The sequence below is a fragment of the Balaenoptera borealis genome, assembly GCF_965194805.1.
Source record: "Balaenoptera borealis genome assembly, chromosome: 5".
NCBI classification, from domain to species: domain Eukaryota; kingdom Metazoa; phylum Chordata; class Mammalia; order Artiodactyla; family Balaenopteridae; genus Balaenoptera; species Balaenoptera borealis.
In genome coordinates, this window is record NC_138862.1 from 75409478 (window position 1) to 75433285 (window position 23808).

Below are 23808 nucleotides of genomic sequence, written 5' to 3' on the forward strand. Positions count from 1 at the left end.
AGGTGTTGTGTCCTATAGCCTGTAGATTGTCCTTGCAGGAATGAAGTTCTATCTCTATTCCTGAACACGGTGCTATAACAAGGGCAGGGTGGGGGAACTGGGCAGAGCTGTGGTCCATTCTGAAAGGGGTGGTATATGATCACTGATATGGTTCACAATCACTAGCACATGGTAGTAATAAAAAAGTACGTTGACTTTTTGTTGGTTTTAGTATTTTTAAAATTCTCTATAGGGATTATTTCCACTGCCCCCTCTCTCAAAACTTATCCCACTGCCTGAATAGTTTGCTTGTTACTTTCACAGGCCATCCTGTATTTAATCAGGCATTAAATAGTCAATAGGGATAGTGCTCTTACACTCTTTGCTCTGCAGCAGACTTCATTAAAGGACTGAGTTTATCTCCAGGGCTTTAATCTGTATTATATGGACCTATTTTTAATTGTCTTCAACAGATAAAACGTTCCCCTGCATAGATTCTAAGAATGATTTTATAGAAAATCTGGTAAATTTAATACTGTTCTATTTATATAGCAACACGTAAATCATTTAAAAATTTATTTCATTTCAATCTCTTAGTGCTTTTCTATCCTTATAGACACAGATGGATATTATTATTTTCATTTGCCACATGATGAAACTAGTGATGAAACTAATCACTAAAGTCCCGAAGTTCCTTAATGACAGTGAGGGGACTAGACTCCAGCCTCCTATTACCCACCTCTTTTCTTTTTTACTGAATTATACTGCATCACTTATATGTCTATTCAAGTTAATTACCCCTTTTAATAAGAGACTATCAAGAAAAGTATTTTGGGGGATATATGTATATATATAGCTGATTCACTTTGTTATGAAGCAGAAACTAACACACCATTGTAAAGAAGTTATACTCCAATAAAGAGATTTTTAAAAAAAAGTATTTTGTAAATTTAGATTTTTATCTTTAACATTCCCATTTAACCAGTAGGAAAGCCAGAGCTCAGGGATGTTAACCAGCTTGCAGGAGATAGATGGTTCATTGACAGGACAGGGAGTAGAATACAGGTCCTCTATTTTGTTCGTTGCACCACGGCCAACCTGGACTCTGGGCTTTTGCAGGATCACTGGTTTCCATAAGTCCTAGGAAAGAGAATTTTACACCCAGGAATAACAGAGTCATAACAAACATTATATAAGATAATTAGATCTCCTGGTGTCCTTCCTTTGCTGCTTTAAATATCTTAGATCAATGCCCTTAGTTAAATGCCCTAAGGCAGGGAGTTAAGCTCTATACCAAGACAAAGGTCTAACAACTAAGTCTGGGAGTGTGTCTTGTATGGATGAAAGACTGGCCCACCAAGAATGGCTTGCCTTGTGGCGGGAATGGAAAGGTAGGAGGAAGTGATCTGGAGGAAAGTCTGCTCTCCCTGGGCCAGAAGGATGGTGGGGAAAGGAAGGTACACAGGGCACAAAGACAGTTGCGTGTAGTGGGCAGACCCAAGTGTCCTGACTTCTCAGCTGTGGGCTTCAGCCTGCAGAGAGGAGATGTATTAGTTAATCTCAGGTGAAGCCTGAGAGCAGAGCGAACATTGTCCTTTCCCGTTTCAGACTCTGGAAAGAGACCCCCTGGTGGGCTGAATTCCGCATACCGACCATGTCAAAATAAACTTGGTGATGCGTGGCACTCGGGCGCTGGGGGCTAGCAGGGCGAGGGGCGAGGGGCGAGGGGCAGGGGCAGGGGCAGGGGGTGGGGCGGGCCGTTAGGTCGCTCTCCCTGCTGGGAAGTGTAGTTTCCCCCTCCGGGTCTTTCTGGGGTGGGGAGGTTCTGGGCTACCTCCACGTCGCTACCCCGCACGCCCTCCCCACCTCGGTCACGGCTCTGCGCGGCCGGTCTGCGCATGACAGGCTGAGGTTCCTTCGGCCAGTTTTCCGGGGTTTCGAGAGGGGACGGGGCGGGGATGGGGACCGTTTCGGTCGCTGAGAGCCAGCCCTACAGGCCCAGTCCTTCCAACACGCTCGGCCTCCCCGCTTTCAGAGCACCCTGTCTCAGGATAAGACACCGACTCGGCCGGAGGGGCAGATCCCCCGACCACTTTTTCCCCTCCTCTTCAGCGCCTTCCCCTTCCCATCCCTGAGCCCGGCCTTCCTGGGTTACCAGCCGGCCCCTCACCCTCAAAGCAGATGCGGGACTGGAGGAGGGATTTTGGCCAGGGATGGCACTTAACAAACTCCTTGGGGACCTTGATTCCCAGGGAAGAATGGCAGTGATGCAGTACGGATTGGGGACCCAGTCAGGCAGCCCAGAAAGAGGGAGATTATACAAACAGATGTAAAGACCCACTTAACAACATGTGTGAACCTGTCTACGAGGCTGGGACAGGATATGAGGTGCGAAGAATGCAGTTTCAACTTATCAGAAAAAAATGCCATCTCAATCTTGGTTTGTGTTTATTTTCCGCTGACCCTATGGGTGAAGATATCCTTGACCATTACTCTATCTGAATATGTTCCAGCTCATCCGATGTTACATCACCAGGTTGAAAGGTATGGAGATCTCCACAAGGATTTGGAGAAGAGTCCTAATAGTTATTAAAATTCTGGACTAGATCTACTAGGAAATGTAGATCGACTATAAGGCACTTGCCCAACAAACTGCTCAAGAAATTTTAGGTTACTATCAAGAAACATCAGGCTGGAAAGTGGTTAAGACTTCACTAATTTATTTGTGGATTTTTATTCCTCTTTGAGAAACAGGTAACTGTTTCCAGCAAGGCTTCTAAAAAATTCCATGGAAATCTATATCGTGTTGAAGGAATAATTCCGAATAAACATCTAAACTATCTGATTTCCTCTACAAACCTGAAAACAGAATTACACGGGACAAATCATTGAAGAGTGTACGACATGGTACAAAAAATTGATTCGGACACATTCATGTGTCATACCATTACACAAAGTTTTGCCATGGGCTCAATATCCCCCCGAGACTTTATCGACTTAGTGTATTTGAAGCACTACGAAGGGAATATGGATATTATCAGTTCTACTAGTGTGGATTTTCCAGCATATCCTCCATCTTCAAATTATATTCGTGGTTGTAACCATGCTTGTGGCTATATGTGTTCACCTCTGCCAGAGAACCCAGCGTATTCCAAACTAGCGATGTTTGTCCAGAAAGAAATGAGAGGAAAATTGGCCCCGTCATTAATTTAAGCAACCATGCCTTCCAATTTAGTAAGCTTCATCCTCAATGTAAAAGATGGAATAAAGGCAAACAAAATTCCATCAGGACGTGGATGGATGTCATCATAATGGGCATTCATCATTCCTAAAGAAGAAATGAGGCCATTTAAAATCATGTGTGGCAGTTACTGCCTTTTACTTCTAAGTCAATATGCATAAATACTGTTACACTATTCTAAACAGTATTCTTGAACAAACTACTGAAGGTACTTTGTGAAAATAAGAGCTCATAGTTGTACAAGGGAAGCATTAAATATAGTTTTTAATCTCAAAAAAATAAATAAATAAATTTGGCAACACAATTAGATAGAGAAAGGCCATGATATTTAGTTTCCCTAAGCAGCTCTAAATCCTCATTTAGAATATACCACATTATTTCTATTTAAATACTAAGCACTTTTAGATGATCTGAAGAAGCCCATGAGGCCAGGGGCTCCTATAGATGTAGACCTGCATTACGTCCTAGAAGGAAATCTCAAGAATGGCTGATTTTTTGAGGCAGATGACTTGCCCCAGGGCCATATAGCAAGGGGAGGGGAAACTCCACAGTAAAAGTTGGACTGAACTGCTTGTTTCAGGGGGCCAGAGAGAGGGCATAGAGACTCAGAAGGGTCTAAAATGTGAGTAAGAGCTAAGATAAGGTAGAGGCAGGCAGGGAGCATCACTAGATTAACCAAGGCCAGAGAGAAATACCGGTTGATGGTAGATATTAGCTGCAATCACTGACAAAGACAATGCCTCAGAAACCAGAGGAACCAGCAGATGGTACAAGGAAACCATGTGGATCTGCTGATTCTCCTGCCTTCCTCCATATCAAGATGTCACATAATCCCCTTTTCTCCATTCACACAAGCACCTCAAACTCCCAATCTTTTTTTTTTTTAAACTGAGGTATAGCTGATTTGCAATATTATGTAAGTTTTAGGTATACAGCATAGTGATTCACAAGCAGATAATCTTAGAGAAACAGAAGCAAGGGAAAGGCAGGTAGTGTATTTTGCCTTAAAGTAGAACGTTATCTCTAGGAACTGTTTAAATCATTGCATCTGATTAGATTTTTTTTTTAATTTTGAAATTATCTCAAACTTACAGAAGAGTTGCAAGTATCATACAAAAACTTTTCCCCCTCTGAACTATCTGAGAATATGTTGCTGACATCATACTTTTTTAACCCCCCCCCCACCAATACTTAATATGCCATATTTCCAAAAAATAAGAAAATTCTTCCCCATGACCACAGCACATCCATTAAAATCAGGAAATTCACATTGATAAATTGCAACCATTTCCTCCTCAAATTTCACCAATTGTCACAATAATGTCCTTTATCCTTTATAACAAAAGGATGCAGTTTGGAATCACACAATGCATGTCTCTTTGATTATTTCTATTTGAAACACTTTTGTAACCTTGAAGTTTTGAAGATTACTGCTTAGTTATTTGGTAGAATATCCCTCAATTTACGTTTCCTGATGTTTCCTCACAACTAGATCTAGGTTATTCATCTCTGGCAGGAATATCACAGGAGTGATGCTGTGTTCTTCTCATCGCGTATGATCTTCAATTTGTTCCATTACTGTTGATGTGCACTTTGATCACTTAGTTAGAGTCTGCCAGACTTATAAAGCTGATCCACTGTAAAGCTGATCTTTTCCCCTTTGTAATTAACAGGCATTTCAAGGTACCTTGAAATAATGTAAATATCCTCTTCTTCCTCACACTTTCAGTTTATTTATTTATTGACTCATAGTCAACGTGTATATAATGTGGCTTATAATCCTTTACTATCATTGCTTATTTTGATGCTCTGTGTCCTTCCGATGTGTCCCCATCATTCTTGGAGCACTTCCTTAGCTTTCTAGCACAACCAGATGCTCTAAGCTCTAACACGTACCCTGCTTGGACCCACCAATTTTTATTCCAGATCGAAATGGTCAGGAGAGGAAGAGAAGGAAAGGACAAGCTGGCAAGTTCCAAGTTCAAGCAGACAAGCTAATTTCTATCCTCATTAGCTCCCTATCCAACGTGTGGGATTTAAAAGGAGACAAAATCAACTGCTTACCCTCTGCTAATGTGAATGGGAGTGTGAAGAAATTTAAAACCTTGCTACCTGTATCTTATAAGGGAGACCTGTGTTCACAGCTCCCTGAGACTGTCAGTTCTTGGTTGGTTACTTATGTTACACCTTTTGTTCCCTCTTCTGTAGTGTTTAGCAACAGATCTTTGAAACAGAGCAGTAACATGAACCTGTTTTATGATCTTCAATAATGGAAGAACTGGTGACATGGTAATACTTTTCTAATGTCAGTTGGAGAGATGGCCACAAAAAGGAAGGTAGAACGGAGGAGTCACCGAAAAGGTAAACAAGCCCCAAACTCTGAAGTGTGTTTAGGGAAGAACAAATGATGGAGAAAACCAAGACTTGTCCAGAACCAAAAGGAGACCTGGGCTTAAGAAGCTTGAGAACCAGGTGACAGTGTGACTTCCAATAGCAGCTTTTCACCACTTCTCCTCTATTTCCTGGAGATTATGATTCAGGGGGCAACACTTAGTACTTCTGTACTCTCAAGGGAGCTGCTTTTTAAAATGAAAATACACCCTAGGAATAATAAAATTTTAACAATATTTCTTCTCTAGAGAATGGCATTTTGAAAGATATTCATTATCTAAGTTTTTACATTTCTGATATGTTGGAATTTTTACTATATATTATTCTGTAATCAGAAAAATTGCAGCCATGTAAGAAATAGAAAGACTAAAATAATGGATGAGGAACTAGGTAGTTTCATTAAAATATTGCATTCAGTTTTTTCCTTTTTTCTGAAGTATAATGTTGTACTTAGTAAAATGTGTAAATCTTAGGTGTAGAACTGGGGAATTTTTACATGTGTTTACTTTCCAGCAACCACCATCCAGATCAAGATAGAGAATATTTCTATCACCTAAGAGAATTTCTTCCTACCTCTTCCCAGCCAATCCCCCAACCAGGGTCACCACCACTTTGACTTGTATCACATAGATTAGGGTCAGGAAGCAGCCTTCAGCTCTGACTTGACCACTAATGTTTAGTGCCAATCTATACAAGTCCCTCTTCCTCTGTGTGTCCTAGGAAATAGACTAAATGACCTTTATGGATCCTTTCAGTTCTACTATTCCAGGAAAGAAATGATAAGTAACGTCTTTTCCCCCAAGGGTCCTTAGTAAATGAGCAGTAAAAAGCATCTCGCAACTTCCAGACCTAACTCCATCTACTAAGCCAGAGGCCTTCTGTATAAATTAGTTCCTAAAGTTGAATCAAGTAGAGTTATTTAAAAGAGAAGGTGATATTGAATTCTGAAATATTAGATTAATGCTTCATTCTTTTTTTTTTTACTATTTACTATACATCGAACATCACTTTGGCAGGCAATCAGCTTAGCTCGGGAGACAATGATGGTCACAGCAGTTCCTGCTCCTTGGTCTAGTGAAGGAATGAAAACACAGCCCAATCTCATTTAGTGTGGAATCTAAAAAAACTGAACTCACAGATGCAGAGAATAGATTGGTTGCCAGAAGCTGGGGGTGGTGGTGGGCAAAAGGGGTGAAGGTTGTCAAAATTTCCAGTTATAAGATAAATGAATCCTGGGATTGTGTACAGCATTGTGGCTGTAATTAATAATACTGTATTGCATATTGAAAGTTGCTAAGAGAGGAGATTTTAAAAATTCTTATCACAAGAAAAAAATTTTGTAACTATGGGAGGTGATGGATGTTAACTAGACTTACCATGGCAATCATTTCACAATATATACATATATCAAGTCATTATGTCGTACACCTTAAACAAATACAATATTATATGTCAATTATATCTCAATAAGACTCGAAGAAGGAAAAAAAAGAAACACAAGTCCAACTGACTGTAATGGAAGGAAGAATTTCTCAGGGCCTCAAGAGAGAAACCAAGTTCTAAGAAGGGAGAAAACTCACTTTCAGCTGGGAGATGAGAACAGGCTTTATGGAGGGGGTTGACCAGAAAGCTGGACCTTGAATGAAGAGCAGCAGTTGGATACACAGAAAGTTTGTTCCAAAAATGTCCTAATCTCACAGAATATGACAGGCTCCATTCTCCAGAGCATTCACAACGTATTCTTTTTTCAGCAAGATTAATGGTTTTGTGCTGAGGTCTTCATAGATTTTACCTGATTTATATCTGCAAATAAACAAGTCCTCATTAGGGAAACTATATTTGTGTAACAGATTGACATCAACAGATCCTTCATATGTCATATCAACAAATCAAGATTTATGGAGAAAATCATGTGTCCAGAGAGCCTTCAAATCAATGATTCCACTCACAGCCCTCTAGGCTATGTTCTGTCCACCTGGAGGGCTCTAAGGTTTTCTGGTTGGGCTGGACAGTAGATGGCTTTCACCAATGCCACAGGAGTCCCTCATCTCCTGGAGGAAAATAGTTCATCATAAATGCTGTCTCTTCCTTGTATTGCTGGTGTGAGATCTTCCTTCATGATTTGACATTTGTGTTATTGACTCTGAAAGCACTGAGTGACCAGAGACCTCACTTCCTCACCAGTTTCCATGTCAAAAACCATGTCCTGAGATCTTCATATTCAAGCTCACTTGGGGTGCTCCTCTGTGTGAAAAAATCCCTTTATGAAGGCAATGAATCAGAAACCACATGGCTGAGTTCTCCAGGGAAGACTGGGAAAGGGCAAATCACAATGATTGATTTTCTTATATCTATTTATTCATTTTAAATAATATGGTTTAAAAATTATTAACTCTAGATTATCCACAATTCAAATTGCATTATCTGAAACTCTTTATTACTAGTAAAAGGAAATCATTTCCTTTTTAATAAACATGTACTGAGCTCTACTTATGTGCTAGGAGTTGATATTCTATGAAAATGCAAAAGACAGATCATAGTTTCTCATTATTACGTATCCGAATTCTTTGAACGGTTATCAAGCATCTTTTATGTCCAAGGCATTTTTCTTTTTTTTTTTTAAACTTTTTATTTTATATTGGAGTATAGCCGATTAACAATGTTATGATAGTTTCAGGTGCACAGCAAAGTGACTCAACCATACATATACATGTATCCATTCTCCCCCAGACTCCCCACCCATCCAGGCTGCCAAATAACATTGAGCAGAGTTCCCTGTGCTATATAGTAGGTCCCCAAGGCACTTTTCTAGGTGCAAGGGAAAGAGATAGGTGAGCCAGAGACCCTCAGGTGTCATCTCTTACAATTCCCCCATTTTTTAGATGAAGAAATCATAGCTCAGAGAGGTTATTTAATTTTACCAAGGTCACATAGCTAGTAAGTTGCAAAGCCCAGAATGTTCTCTCCTAGATTAGTAGGTTTTTCCATTACCCCAAAAAAAAAAAAAAAATTGCCTTTTTCATAGGAATAAAAGCAAATCTGACAGATGTTTTCCTGAAATGGGCCTATGGTTTGATAGACTAAGAACTGTTGACTAAGGAAATCACATTATCTCTTCTCAAGAAAACAGTATGGATGACATTGGATTCACCCAGAACACAGAGTCAGTTTGCACAGGTTGGATGGGAGAGTCTCACTCACCCAGCTCAGTCCATTAGGAAAGAATACATATTGCTGAGAGCAGGACATTTTGCTATGGGGTTCAATTTGTAAGAATTTATTTGTAACAAGTAAAAATGGAAAGAACCAGAATATGATTTGTTCCTAAAAGGGACAATTGCTACCCATTGTGTAATGGCAATTGCCCTAGGTCAGCTGCATAACTGGAACCAGAAATAGTTTGGAGTTAATCAGTACTTTTTTTCCTTCATTTTCTACCCCAGTCTCCATCAGTTGAAATGTGACTGCTGCTATCATCCAGGTATATATAAAATAGATAAGCAACAAGGATTTACTGTATAGCATAGGGAACTATATTTACTATCTTATAATAACCTATAATGGAAAATAATCTGAAAAATATATACATATAATTGAATGACTTTGCTGTACACCTGAAACTAACACAATATTGTAAACCAATTATACTTCAAGTGAAAAATTTTAAAAACACTAAAACTCTCTCAAAGTTCATACTTGGTCTCCAGATATAAAATTCTCTTTTGCACCCAAGAACTTTCCTTAACACATAAGTGAAAGAACTGCTGATATTTATTGAGTGTCTACTACATTCTACGCATGTCCTAAATACTTTACAATATTTTAAATAATCCTCTCAAACAAACCTATGAAATGGGTATTTTTAGTATATCCATTTTACAAAGAGGAAACCAAGGAACAAAACCATGAAAATTTGTCCCAGGCCACACTGCTAGTAAGTGATAGAGCTGGGACTGGGACCCAAGCAGTCTTGCTTTATAGACAAATTCTTTTTTTTTTTTTTTTTTTGGAAGTCCAAGTTTCCTCAGTCTTAAGAGGGAACCACAGGGAAAGGTGATCTTAGATATTGTTATATCTGGATGTGATGTCATGTTTGGGATTTCTGTCATCTTGCTACTAGCTTTAGGGTGAAGCAATGTTCTCTTTAACATTATGAGCTGCCTAATAAACTATAGACAAATTCTTAATCATCAGTGATAACTTAATATATGTGAAGAAATAAATGAAGATTTGGCCTTAACGCTTGCAAGGGATAATAATAGCTCCAACTCGCTGTTGGATCTGGATCAGGAGGTGGTGCACTGAAATATCACGTGGCCGGCAGAGCCAGAGGACAGGTGAAAGCCCTAGGCTAGGGAGTGCTGAGCAGCAAGTCATGGAAACTCACTTCTGCCAGCAAGTCCCACAGGCAAGCATGAATCAGGGTGAGTGTCAAGGCCTCAAGGCCCAAAGCTGTTTGGGCACTAGAGACAAAGCGAAGAAAGGAGTGAAGTTTATGCGTCTGCCCCATCCCGTCTAAGAGATCAGTCATCTCTCAGCATTGTGCCTCCCTGCCTTTCCGTTTCTCAAAGGATGGGGTCACATCTGCAGGGGAGGCCTTGGTTGAGATGGGAAAATATTCCCTCTCTCCTTCCCACCCCACCAATCAAGAGTGATTGAGTGAGCAGGCGGATTCCAGACAAATAATAGGAGGAGGGCTGGAGTGCCCAAGACTCGATTTCATTTACTAAAGGATGCAAGGTTTATAGGTGGACCACCTGGTTTAATGGCATCAGGTTAGGGAAAACACGGACACCAGAGTAAAATTTGTAATAACACACTCTACTTGGTGGATTAAACAATCACATGCTCAGAGTAAATTTTGCAGTAACACATTTTACTCAGTGTATTAAACAGTTACACATGGTTTGTAGACTTTCGCTTGAAGAGTCTTTTAAGCAATACAAAAATTTCTAAATGCACATTTATTAAAATCAAGTATAAAGACCAGAATCAATAAAGAAAAAAATAAAATTATATTCTACTGAGCATAAACATCATTTATAATAAAAATTGGAAAAACAGCATTAAAGTTTTTCTGCTTAGTAGAATAAGATACAATTTCCACTTTCTGGATAATGCAATTGTAAGGTGGAAGGGAAATTTTTACATATGAGAACCCAGAGCCTCATCTGCCCCAGGCCACATAACCTCTCTCTCTCTCCCCCCTCCACTAAGATGTGTTCGGCCTCACAGGGTATACATTATGCAAATGAAGTAATGGATGAGAGGACAGGAAACTCAGAAAAGCTTTCTTGATTTATATTGGAAAGAGATAATATAAAATGGACTCCTTCCTTAAAAGATATCTTTGAACACCCCTGTATGCCCTTCCCCATCCCATTCCCATCCTACAAAGATAACCTACAAAGGTAAGGTCCATCTTAATAGTCTTACCATATATGTATTTATTTCTAAAAATATATTGTTTAATTTGGATGTTTTGAACATTGGGTAAATGAAATCAGATTTTACATGTTGCTTTTCGGCAACATGCTTTGTACATTCCCTCTCAGTTCCTAAGGTACATCTGTGTAGCTGGAGTTCATTCATATTTGTTTTTCTATTGTGTAGGATTCTACTACAGGCCTCATGCACATTTTCTTTGTTCATTCTCCTTTTGGCTGATATTTGGTCGGTTTCAGTCTTTTGCTTTATATGTGATGCTTTCTGTGAACCACCTTGTACATGAATCTTGGTGCACACATATATGAATAACTTCCAAATAGGTATCTGGGTCTAGCATTGCAGAATTGTGAAGGATGCATGTCTTCAGATGCACTCCACAATGTCATTTGCTTAATCAATTACTGAGAGAAATGAGCTAAAATCTCCCACAGTGATGATGAATTTTAAAATTCCTCTTTGAAGTTCTAGCAATTTTGGCTTTATAGCCTTAAATCGAGAGAAGATTCCCTTCACATTTACTGTGAATTTGAGAATAATGACATGTTCGAGTTTATTTATATTGCTTTATTGTCTTATTTTTGCTTTTTCTGTGGACTTTCCCCCTCTTTTTTTGTCTTCTTTCTGATTTATTGAAATTATAGAGGATTTTTCATCCAAAATGTGATGCAATTATGCCTTTCCCTATAAGCAAATCCCTTTGTCAATAAGACCTTTTGGCAATTCCTTCCATTAAGAAGTGAAAGAGAATCTAGTGCCAGTTCTAAGTCAAGGCCAGGAGTCAGAAAACTACAGCCCACTGGCCAAATCTGGCCTGCAGCCTATTTTTGTAATTAAAGACTTATTGGAACACAGCAAAGCTCATCCACTTACATATTGGCTATGAATGCTTTCTTGACAAAATGGCAGAGTTGAGTGGTCTAGTCCATAAAGCCTGAGATATTCATTGTGTGGATCTTTACAGAAAAAGTTTGCCAACCTCTGGTCTAGGCTTTCACTCATTCTGTTGGAACTTGTCTAGTTGCCAAGCAAAAAGAGCATACTAGTCTGCTGGAGGACAAGAAACCACATAGAGCAGAGATGAGGTGTCCTAGGTAAGATGGATTCAGACTAGGCAGCTCCCAGGGACCAAGCACCTGATGACATCACATAAGTGATTCCATTCAAGAACAGCTAAACTAGCCCAGATTAGCAGAACTGCCCAATTAATTCACAGGCTCATGAACAATTACAAATGATTGTTGTCTTAAGGCACCAAGTTTTAGGCTAGTTTGTTACACAGCCAATACAGAAGGTTTGGTTTGGTTTTTTTACTCTCGTTTTATTTTTCCCTTTAGCAATTGGAAGTTATATGCTCTATTACCTTTTTTTAATTCTGTTAGTGCTCGCTATAAAAATTTTAATATGCAAAGTTTAATCATTATCTTTTCCTTCCTCGTAAACAATGCAAGAACCTCAGATGACTTTAACCCTGATCAGCTTCCTCCCAACTGATATACTATTATTGTACAGAAATTTGGTTCTACCTTATTTATTTAATTCTATAAGTTAGACATTATTACTATTAATTATTATCTTATACTGTTGATTTTTTGTTTAGATTTACTCATATATTTATCTATGTCTTTGCTGATTATTCCTTCTTATACCTCAAACCTTCCACCTTTTTGAATATCTTCTATTAAGAGTTGGTTATTGTCACATTCTCTTGGTGTTTTTAATCTGAAAATGTTTTATTTTACCCTCATTATTGGAAGATATTTTTATGAAGTGTACAGTTTTGGAATGATAGTTATTTTCTCTCAATATCTTCAAGGCATTATTCCACTCTTTCCTGGCTTGCATTTTTATTTTTTCTTGAGAAGCCAACTGCCATTTTAATATTCATTCCTCTTGGAAAATCTGCCTTTTTTCTCCATATCAATAGGTAATCTGTCTTCTCCCTTCTTGTCTTTGTGTTCTGCTATGCTGAGTCTACTTGTGGATTTTTTATTTATAATCTTCAGAATTTGTTCAGTTTTCTGAAATGAGGACTGCTTTTTTAATGCATTTGAAACTCCTCACATGTTAACTCCCTTCTATTGCCTCAGTGCTCTTCTTTTGTACTTTAGTTAGAAGTATGCCAAGCCTTCTCACTGTCTTCCATGTCACTCACTATTGTATTTTCTGTTACTTTTCCTCTCTGAGAAGCATTTTGAATAATTTTTTCTATCTTTCAGTTTACTGATTCTTTTTTGTTTATATTAAACCTGCTTTAACATATATTACATTTTTTTAATTTTTCATGTCCTCAAGAAGAGATTCCCATACCCATTAGAACTCGCTTCCCTTTCCTCTGTCCCCTAGACCCTTGCAATCATTTATTTACTTTCTTTCTCTACTGATTTGACTGTTCTGGACATTTCATATAAATGGAATCATATAACATATGGTCTTTTTGTCTGACTTCTTTCAGTTAGCATTATGTCTTCAAGATTAATCCCTGCTATAGCATGTATCAGTATTTCATTCCTTTTTATTGCCGAATAATATTCAGTTGTATGGATGGATCACATGTTGTTTATTTATTCGTCAGCCGATAGACCCTTGGATTGTTTCTACTTTGTAGGTATTATGAGTAAAATGGTTTTGATTGCTATGAACATTAATGTACAAGTTTTTGTTTGGATGTATGTTTTCAATTCTCTTGAATATATACCTAGGAAGGAAGTTGCTTGATCATATGGTAACTCTATGTTTAACTTTTTTAAAACTCCCAGATTGTTTTTCACAGAGGCTAACCATTTTATGTTCCCTCAGCAGTATATGAGGGTTCCAATTTCTCCACATCCTTACCAACACTTGTTATTTTCCACTTTTTTTAAAAATTGTTTTCCTACTGTCATGAAGTGGTACTTCATTGTGGTTTTGCTTTGCATTTCCCTAATAATTAATGATGTTGAGCATGCTTTGCATGTGCTTATTGGCTTATCTTCTCTGGAATAATGTCTATTTCAGTGCTTTGCCCATTTTTTAAAACTAGGTTGTTGTCTTTGTTGTTATATGATTTCTTTATATATTCTGGATACTAAACCCTTATCACACATATAATTTTCAAATATTTTCTTTTATTCTGTGGGTTTTTTCACTTTCTTGCTTGTGTGCTTTAATGAACAAAAGTTTTTAATTTTGATGAAATCTAATAATCTATTTTTTCTTTTGTGGTTGTGCTCCATTGAAACCACCAGATTATAATGTGCCTAAAAAACTGCATCCTTCATGTAATTTCTTCTTTTTTCTACCCAGAAGAGATTTATTAAATTATTTGAAAGAACTATTAGTTGCTCAAATAAGGAAGTCTTTAACTTTCAGAATATTCCTATAAATGAATCAAATGTGATAAAAGGTACAAAAGCACTATAAAAAGACAAAAAAGCACTGTAGAAGACCTTCAAGATGGCAGAGGAGTAAGACGTGGAGATCACCTTCCTCCCCACAAATACATCAGAAATACATCTACATGTGGAATAACTCCTACAGAACACCTGCTGAACACTGGCAGAAGACCTCAGACTTCCAAAAGGCAAGAACTCCCCACGTACCTGGCTTTGTGGCTGACAGGGACTTGGTGCTCTGGCCGAGTGTCAGGCCTGTGCCTCTGAGGTGGGAGAGCTGAGTTTAGGACATTGGTCTACCAGAGACCTCCCAGCTCCATGTAATATCAAATGGCACAGATCCCAGAGATCTCCATCTCAATATTAAGACCCAGCTCCACTCAACAACCAGCAAGCTCCAGTGCTGGACACCCTATGCCAAACAACTAGCAAGACAGGAACACAACCCCACCCATTAGCAGAGAGGCTGCCTAAAATCATAATAAGTTCACAGACACCCCAAACCACACCACCGGACGTGGTCCTGCTCACCAGAAAGTCAAGCTCCAGTCTCATCCACCAGAACACAGGCACCAACCCCATCCACCAGGAAGCCTACACAACCCACTGACCCAACCTTACCCACTGGAGGCAGACACCAAAACCAACAGGAACTATAAACCTGCAGCCTGCGAAAAGGAGACCCCAAATGCAATAAGTTAAGCAAAATGAGAAGAGAGAGAAACACACAGCAGATGAAGAGCAAGGTAAAAACCCACCAGACCAAACAAATGAAGAGGAAATAGGCAGTCTACCTGAAAAAGAATTCAGAGCAATGATAGTGAAGATGATCCAAAATCTTAGAAATAGAATGGAGAAAATAAAAGAAACTTTTAACAAAGACTTAGAAGAACTGAAGAGCAAACAAACAATGATGAACAACACAATAAATGAAATTAGAAGTTCTCTAGAAGGAATTAATGGAACAACTGAGGCAGAAGAACGGATAAGTGACCTGGAAGATAAAATAGTGGAAATAACTACCGCAGAGCAGAATAAAGAAAAAATATGAAAAGAATTGAAGATAGTCTCAGAAACTTCTGGGACAACATTAAAGGCACCAACATTTGAATTATAGGGGTCCCAGAAGAAGAAGAGAAAAAAAAGGGATTGAGAAAATATTTGAAGAGATTAGAGTTGAAAACTTCCCTAATATGGGAAAGGAAATAGTCAATCAAGTCCAGGAAGCACAGAGAGTCCCATACAGGATAAATCCAAGGAGAAACGCACCAAGACACATATTAATCAAACTATCAAAAATTAAATACAAAGGAAAAATATTAAAAGCAGCAAAGGAAAAGCAACAAATAACATACAGGGGAATTCCCATAAGGTTAACAGCTGATCTTTCAGCAGAAACTCTGCAAGCCAGAAAGGAGTGGCAGGACATATTTAAAGTGATGAAAGGGAAAAACCTACAACCAAGATTACTCTACCCAGCAAGAATCCATTCAGATTCGATGGACAAGTTAAAATCTTTACAGACAAGCAAAAGCTAAGAGAATTCAGGACCATCAAACCAGCTCTACAACAAATGCTAAAGGAACTTCTCTAGGCAACAAATATGAGAGAAGGAAAAGACCTACAATAATAAACACAAAACAATTCAGAAAATAGTAATAGGAACATACATATCGATAATTACCTTAAACATAAATGGATTAAATGCTCCCACCAAAAGATATACACTGCCTGAATGGATACAAAAACAAGACCTGTATATATGCTGTCTACAAGAGACCCACTTCAGACCTAGGGACACATACAGACTGAAAGTGAGGGGATGGAAAAAGATATTCCATGCAAATGGAAATCAAAAGAAAGCTGGAGTAGCAATTCTCACATCAGACAAAACAGACTTTAAAATAAAGACTATTACAGGAGACAAAGAAGGACACTACATAATGATCAAGGGATCAATCCAAGAGAAGATATAACAATTGTAAATACTGATGCACCCAACATAGGAGCACCTCAATACATAAGGCAAATGCTAACACCATAAAAGGGGAAATCATCAGTAACACAATCATAGAAGGGGACTTTAACACTCCATTTTCACCAAGAGACAGATCATCCAAAATGAAAATATATAAGGAAACACAAGCTTTAAATGACATACTAAACAAGGTGTACTTATTTGATATTTATAGGACATTCCATCCAAAAACAAGAGAATACACTTTCTTCTCTAGAGCTCGTGGAACATTCTCCAGGATAGATCATATCTTGTGTCAAATATCAAGCCTTGCTAAATTTAAGAAAATTGAAATTGTATCAAGTATCTTTTCCGACCACAATGCTATGAGACTAGATATCAATTACAGGAAAAAATCTGTAAAAAATACAAACACATGGAGGCTAAACAATACACTACTTAATAACCAAGAGATCACTGCAGAAATCATAGAGGAAATCAAAAAATACCTAGAAACAAATGACAATGAAAACACAATAACCCAAAACCTATGGGATGCAGGAAATGCAGTTCTAAGAGAGAAGTTTATAGCAATACAAGCCTACCTCAAGAAACAAGAAACACCTCAAATAAATAACCTAACCTTACACCTAAAGCAATTAGAGCAAGAAGAACAAAAAAAACCCAAGGTTAGCAGAAGGAAAGAAATCATAAAGATCAGATCAGAAATAAATGAAAAAGAAATGAAGGAAATGTTAACAAAGATCAATAAAACTAAAAGCTGGTTCTTTGAGGAGATAAACAAAATTGATAAACCATTAGCCAGATGCATCAATAAAAAAAGGGAGAAGACTCAAATCAATAGAATTAGAAATGAAAAAGGAGAAGTAACAACTAACACTGCAGATATACAAAGGATCATGAGAGATTACTAAAAGCAACTATATGCCAATAAAATGGACAACCTGGATGAAATGGACAAATTCTTAGAAAAGCACAACCTTCTGAGACTGAACAAGGAAGAAATAGAAAATATAAACAGACGAATCACAAGCACTGAAATTGAGACTGTGATTAAAAATCTTCCAACCAACAAAAGCCCAGGACCAGGTGGCTTCACAGGCGAATTCCATCAGACATTTAGAGAAGAGCTAACACTAACACCTATCCTTCTCAAACTCTTCCAAAATATAGCAGAGGGAAGAACACTTCCAAGCTCATTCTATGAGGCCACCATCACCCTGATACCAAAACCAGATAAAGATGTCACAAAGAAAGGAAACTATAGGCCAATATCACTGATGAACATAGATGCAAAAATCCTCAACAAAATACTAGCAAACAGAATCCAACAGCACATTAAAAGGATCATACACCATGATCAAGTGGGGTTTATCCCAGGAATGCAAGGATTCTTCAATATACGCAAATCAATCAATGTGATAAACCATATTAACAAGTTGAAGGAGAAAAGCCATATGATCATCTCAATAGATGCAGAAAAAGCTTTCGACAGAATTCAACACCCATTTATGATAAAAACCCTCCAGAAAGTAGGCATAGAGGGAACTTACCTCAACATAATAAAGGCCATAGAGGACAAACCCACAGCCAACATCATTCTCAATGGTGAAAAACTGAAGCCATTTCCTCTAAGATCAGGGACAAGACAAAGCTGTCCACTCTCACCACTATTATTCAACATAGTTTTGGGAGTTTTAGCCACAGCAATCAGAGAATAAAAAGAAATAAAAGGAATCCAAATCGGAAAAGAAGAAGTAAAGCTGTCACTGTTTGCATATGACATGATATTATACATAGAGAATCCTAAAGATGCTACCAGAAAACTACTAGAGCTAATCAATGAATTTGGTAAAGCAGCAGGATATAAAATTAATGCACAGAAATCTCTTGCATTTCTATACACTAATGATGAAAAATCAGAAAGAGAAATTAAGGAAACACTCCCATTTACCACTGCAACAAAAAGAATAAAATACCTAGGAATAAACCTACCTAAGGAGACAAAAGATCTGTATGCAGAAAACTATAAGACACTGATGAAAGAAATTAAAGATGATACAAACAGGTGGAGAGATATACCATGTTCTTGGATTGGAAGAAACAACATTGTGAAAATGACTCTACTACCCAAAGCAATCTACAGATTCAATGCAATCCCTATCAAACTACCAATGGCATTTTTCATAGAACTAGAACAAAAAAATTCACAATTTGTATGGAAACACAAAAGACCGCGAATAGACAAAGCAATCTTGAGAAAGAAAAACGTAGCTGGAGGAATCAGGCTCCCTGACTTCAGACTATACTATAAAGCTACAGTAATCAAGACAGTATGGTACTGGCACAAAAACAGAAATATAGATCAATGGAACAGGATAGAAAGCCCAGAGATAAACGCATGCACATATGGTCACCTTATTTTTGATAAAGGAGCCAAGAATATACAATGGAGAAAAGACAGCCTCTTCAGTAAGTGGTGCTGGGAAAACTGGACAGCTACATGTAAAAGAATGAAATTAGAACACTCCCTAACACCATATACAAAAATGGATTAGACTCAAAATGGATTAAAGACCTAAATGCAAGGCCAGACACTATCAAACTCTTAGAGGAAAACATAGGCAGAACACTCTATGACATAAATCACAGCAAGATCCTTTTTGACCCAGCTCCTAGAGAAATGGAAATAAAAACAAAAATAAACAAATGGGGCCTAATGAAACTTAAAAGCTTTTGCACAGCAAAGGAAACCATAAACAAGACCAAAAGACAATCCTCAGAATGGGAGAAAATATTTGCAAACGAAGCAATGGACAAAGGATTAATCTTCAAAATATACAAGCAGCTCATGCAGTTTAATATCAAAAAAACCAACAACCCAATCCAAAAATGGGCAGAGGATCTAAAAAGACATTTCTCCAAAGAAGATATACAGATTGCCAACAAACACATGATAGGATGTTCAACATCACTAATCATTAGAGAAATGCAAATCAAAACTACAATGAGGTATCACCTCACAGGTCACAATGGCCATCATCAAAAGTCTACAATCAATGCTGGAGAGGGTGTGGGGAAAAGGGAACCCTCTTGCATTGTTGGTGGGAATGTAAATTGATACAGCCACTATGGAGAACAGTATGGAGGTTCCTTAAGAAACTAAAAATAGAACTACCATACCACCCAGCAATCCCACTACTGGGCATATACCCTGAGAAAACTATAATTCAAAAAGAGTCATGTACTACAATGCTCATTGCAGCTCTATTTACAATAGCCAGGACATGGAAGCAACCTAAGTGTCCATCGACAGATGAACGGATAAAGAAGATGTGGCACATATATACAATGGAATATTACTCAGCCATAAAAAGAAATGAAATTGAGTTATTTGTAGTGAGGTGGATGGACCTAGAGACTGTCATACAGAGTGAAGTAAGTCAGAAATAGAAAAATAAATACTGTATGCTAACACATATATATGGAATGTAAAAAAAAAAAAAAGGTTCTGAAGAACCTAGGGGCAGGACAGGAATAAAGATGCAGACATGGAGAGTGGACTTGGGGACACGGGGGGTGAGGGTAAGGGTATGCTGGGACAAAGTGAGAGTGTGGCATGGAGTTATATATACTGCCAAATGCAAAGTGGATGGGTGGTGGGGGGCAGCCGCGTAGCACGGGGAGATTGGCTCAGTACTTTGTGACCGCCTGGAGGGGTGGGATGGGGAGGGTGGGGTGAGACCCAGGAAGGAGGAGATGTGGGGATGTGTGTGTATGTATAGCTGATTCACTTTGTTGTGGGACAGAAACTAACACACCATTGTGGAGCAATTATACTCCAATAAAGATGTTATTAAAAAAGAAAAAAAGCACTGTAAAAATGAAAGGAATTATTTTCATTATCAAGGTACTAATATTGAAACTGATAACATTTAATAGCAAAATAAGCACTTGGCATTTGCTTTTCTTCTTTGAGGCAATTTTAAAAGCTAGAAAGTAATATTTTGAAGATTTTCTGTAATTATTGCAGCATTTCTAATTAACATCATTTCCTTTATATCTTGAGAGCTAATAAACTACAGTAGCATTCAGAGAAGTAAGAGCGTATTTTGTTTTTAACCCTTAGGAAACTATCAAGTTCACGTGCCATGAAAAGGCAGGGAAGAAGCTTCAGCATGTATTCGCAACTCAGAACTTGTGCTGTGAGAAAAGAAAAATAAAGCTCCCTAGGCCAAATAATTAAGAAATGACTCATGTTTGAAAAACTACCTGCCGCTGCATGTTGGTATGTAAGTTGTGCTCAATATTCTTTGGATGTGACATGGGGAAAATCCCCATTGTCCATATTAGCCTATACAGAAGTTTTGTTGAGAGCTCTCCCCAAGGAGTACTTCTGCACTTTGTCTTTGGCCTCATGCTTAGGGGTGATAAATGGATTAACACAGCAGTTTCTGATGGTATGATGGATGGAGTAGGATGATTGATTTTCTAAACACCCTTTCCTTACTTGATGGATGTTTGCATTGCCATCTCTTCCCTCGGGGGTCTTTGTGTGCACAATCTCTCTTCTGAAAGGAGTTTTCTCACGCTATTAGTACCAAGTGAATTTATGATGTCCTCTCATGCAAATTGTCTGCTATTCTGTAGGTAGAGTCTGCTCTGACAGTCTATGCAAAGTGATGTCAATTCTCTGATCAACAGCTTCCACTGTGTTAACATTTTAAACTATGAGACACAATTGAGCTCCAAAAAACAACACTTATTTTCTCCTAATTAGACCCAAGTGTAGCCAAAACTCATCATCCATCTAGAGAAGCATTTACCTTCTTAGACATTTAGCTGAATCCTATGGCACTCCTTTGTTACGACCAGGATCTCCACCAATAATCTTGCTGGGTTCCATCATAAACATGAGCTGGGGCCAGAGTATAAATTTTGATTACACTAATCAGCATTCATTTCTCCTCCATGACCCCTCTTGTTTGAACCCTGAAGCATGTGGATCCCTTTGAAGGTTGAGAAAAAGATGTTAAGACTAATGAACAAAGACATCAAATTTGGGAAGAAGGGTTTTTTGAAAACAGCCAAGGATTTAGGTGTAAGGTGGAGAATTTGAAAATAGCTACCATCCAGCTGAACCAATTTTTTTTCTCACTTTTCCTCACCTTATTTATAAAAAAAAAATCTCTTGTAGCAGAGAGCTGAGAAGAGGGTTAGGTGTTTAAATAATTGAGGATTAAAAATAATGGGTAGGTGACACAGGGGTAAATACTCTTGAAATTTGGGGAATCCCAGAACCAGCTTCCAGCTGAGGGTTTTCAGAACAATTTCCTTCCTGGCAATAGTCCCTGCACACCTCAGCTTTGGGAGAGAAAATTAAGTGACAGAATAATGAAGATAGATAGGAGAGGCCTGAAGATAGCCCCTTCCTGATTTTGTTTTATTTTTTGGTAACTCACAAATTGTGAGAAAGAGATTCAAAATTTTCATGCCCATAAATGGAATATGGAAATTTACTGAAGGCGAGATCCATTACCTGCCCAAATTTTCCTTAAAAGAAGTGAGGAAACTTAGATTGAAAAGGGTGTGAACCTAGGGGCAAGATGGGAATAGAGATGCAGACCTACTAGAGAATGGACTTGAGGACACGGGGAGGGGGAAGGGTAAGCTGGGACGAAGTGAGAGAGTGGCATGGACATATATACACTACCAAATGTAAAATAGATGGCTAGTGGGAAGCAGCCGCATAGCACAGGGAGATCAGCTCGGTGCTTTGTGACCACCTAGAGGGGTGGGTTAGGGAGGGTGGGAGGCAGGGAGATGCAAGAGGGAAGAGATATGGGGATATATGTATATGCATAGCTGATTCACTTTGTTATAAAGCAGAAACTAACACACCACTGTAAAGCAATTATACTCCAATAAAGATGTTTAAAAAAAAAAAAAAGGGTGTGATGTTTCAGTCCCTGGCTGGAAACTGTGGAGCTGAAACCCTTTAAGTGTCACTCCTGGCACAGAGTCAAGGACGGCAGCCACATTCCCTTCTCGCCACAGCAGTCACCATGCAAGACCCAGACGACCGACAAAATATGTTAGTAGCAGACACCCTGGAGATGTTGCCAGGGACCACGAGCTTACCTTTACTACTCCTGCCCGTCCCCACAACGTGCATCTGCACAAGTCCAACACCATCCCTGAAGGAGGTGGAGAGGAGAGAAAAACTTGAATTGACAATAACTTAACCTAGACTGACTTGGAAATCTACAAGAGGGGTGGGATGGTTTGTCTGCTTTTCAATAGGTTGTGCAATGCAAAGGGAGATCAAATTGAGCTGTAGAAGTAAAGTTCACCTTCCAAGGGGGGAAAGGGAGAGTAGGGTGAATTGGGAGATTGGGACCAACATATATATACTAATATTTATAAAATAGATAACTAATGAGAACCTGCTGTATAGCACAGGGAACTCTACTTCACTTTTCTGTACAGTAGAAACTAACACAACATTGTAATATCCCAATAATAAATAAATAAATAAATAAATAATAAAATAGAAAAAAAACTGTGAAATTTAAGATGTTAAAATTTATGTTTGGGGGCTTCCCTGGTGGCACAGTGGTTGAGAATCTGCCTGCCAATGCAGGGGACACGGGTTCGAGCCCTGGTCTGGGACGATCCCACATGCCGCGGAGCAACTGGGCCCGTGAGCCACAACTACTGAGCCTGCGCGTCTGGAGCCTGTGCTCCACAACAAGAGAGGCCGCGATAGTGAGAGGCCCGCGCACCACGATGAAGAGTGGCCCCCGCTTGCCACAACTAGAGAAAGCCCTCGCACAGAAACGAAGACCCAACACAGCCAAAAATAAATTAATTAAAAATAATAATAATAAAAAAATATTTTAAAAAAATTATGTTCCTTTGGTTTCTAAGGAACATAACAAAGTCACCAAAATGAAATAAGTCAGTCAGTCCTTTTAGAGAAAATGTGAATTTTCAGTATGCGGGATTAGAAGAGATGGCAAGAGAATTATTGAAAAGTTTATTAAAATGTTGGCCAGTTTTAGAGAAATAACAGATTTGGAAAAAGGAAAAGACTGGATGAAAGCCAAAGGGAACAGGACCTGGGACTGTTCATCACTGAAAAAGTAACATACTGTTAGATTTTTAAGAGCTGATTCTAAGAAAGCAAATTCCCATGAATTCCAGGACAATTTTAATTTTAATTGTAATCCAAATTAAGCCCAGATCTCAGTGGAAGAAAAAAAAAGAATGCTGGCTTTGAAATGAAGAAGAAATAAGGATGAACTAGCAATGAACTGCAAGATCTTGAAATGCCCAAGTCTACAATTTGCCTAATTTATATTTTAAGTAACACAATTCTGTCACAACATAGTTTGTGT

The 23808-nt window shown here is 38.4% G+C and overlaps 1 pseudogene across 1 annotated transcript; it reads left to right on the plus strand.

The window, feature by feature from the left end:
• The first annotated feature begins 2328 nt into the window (after positions 1–2328).
• Positions 2329–8144, plus strand: LOC309629508 (stAR-related lipid transfer protein 6-like; annotated as a pseudogene). Its single transcript has 2 exons — positions 2329–2367; positions 2734–8144. The product of its transcript is annotated as an stAR-related lipid transfer protein 6-like (transcript).
• Positions 8145–23808: the final 15664 nt, after the last annotated feature.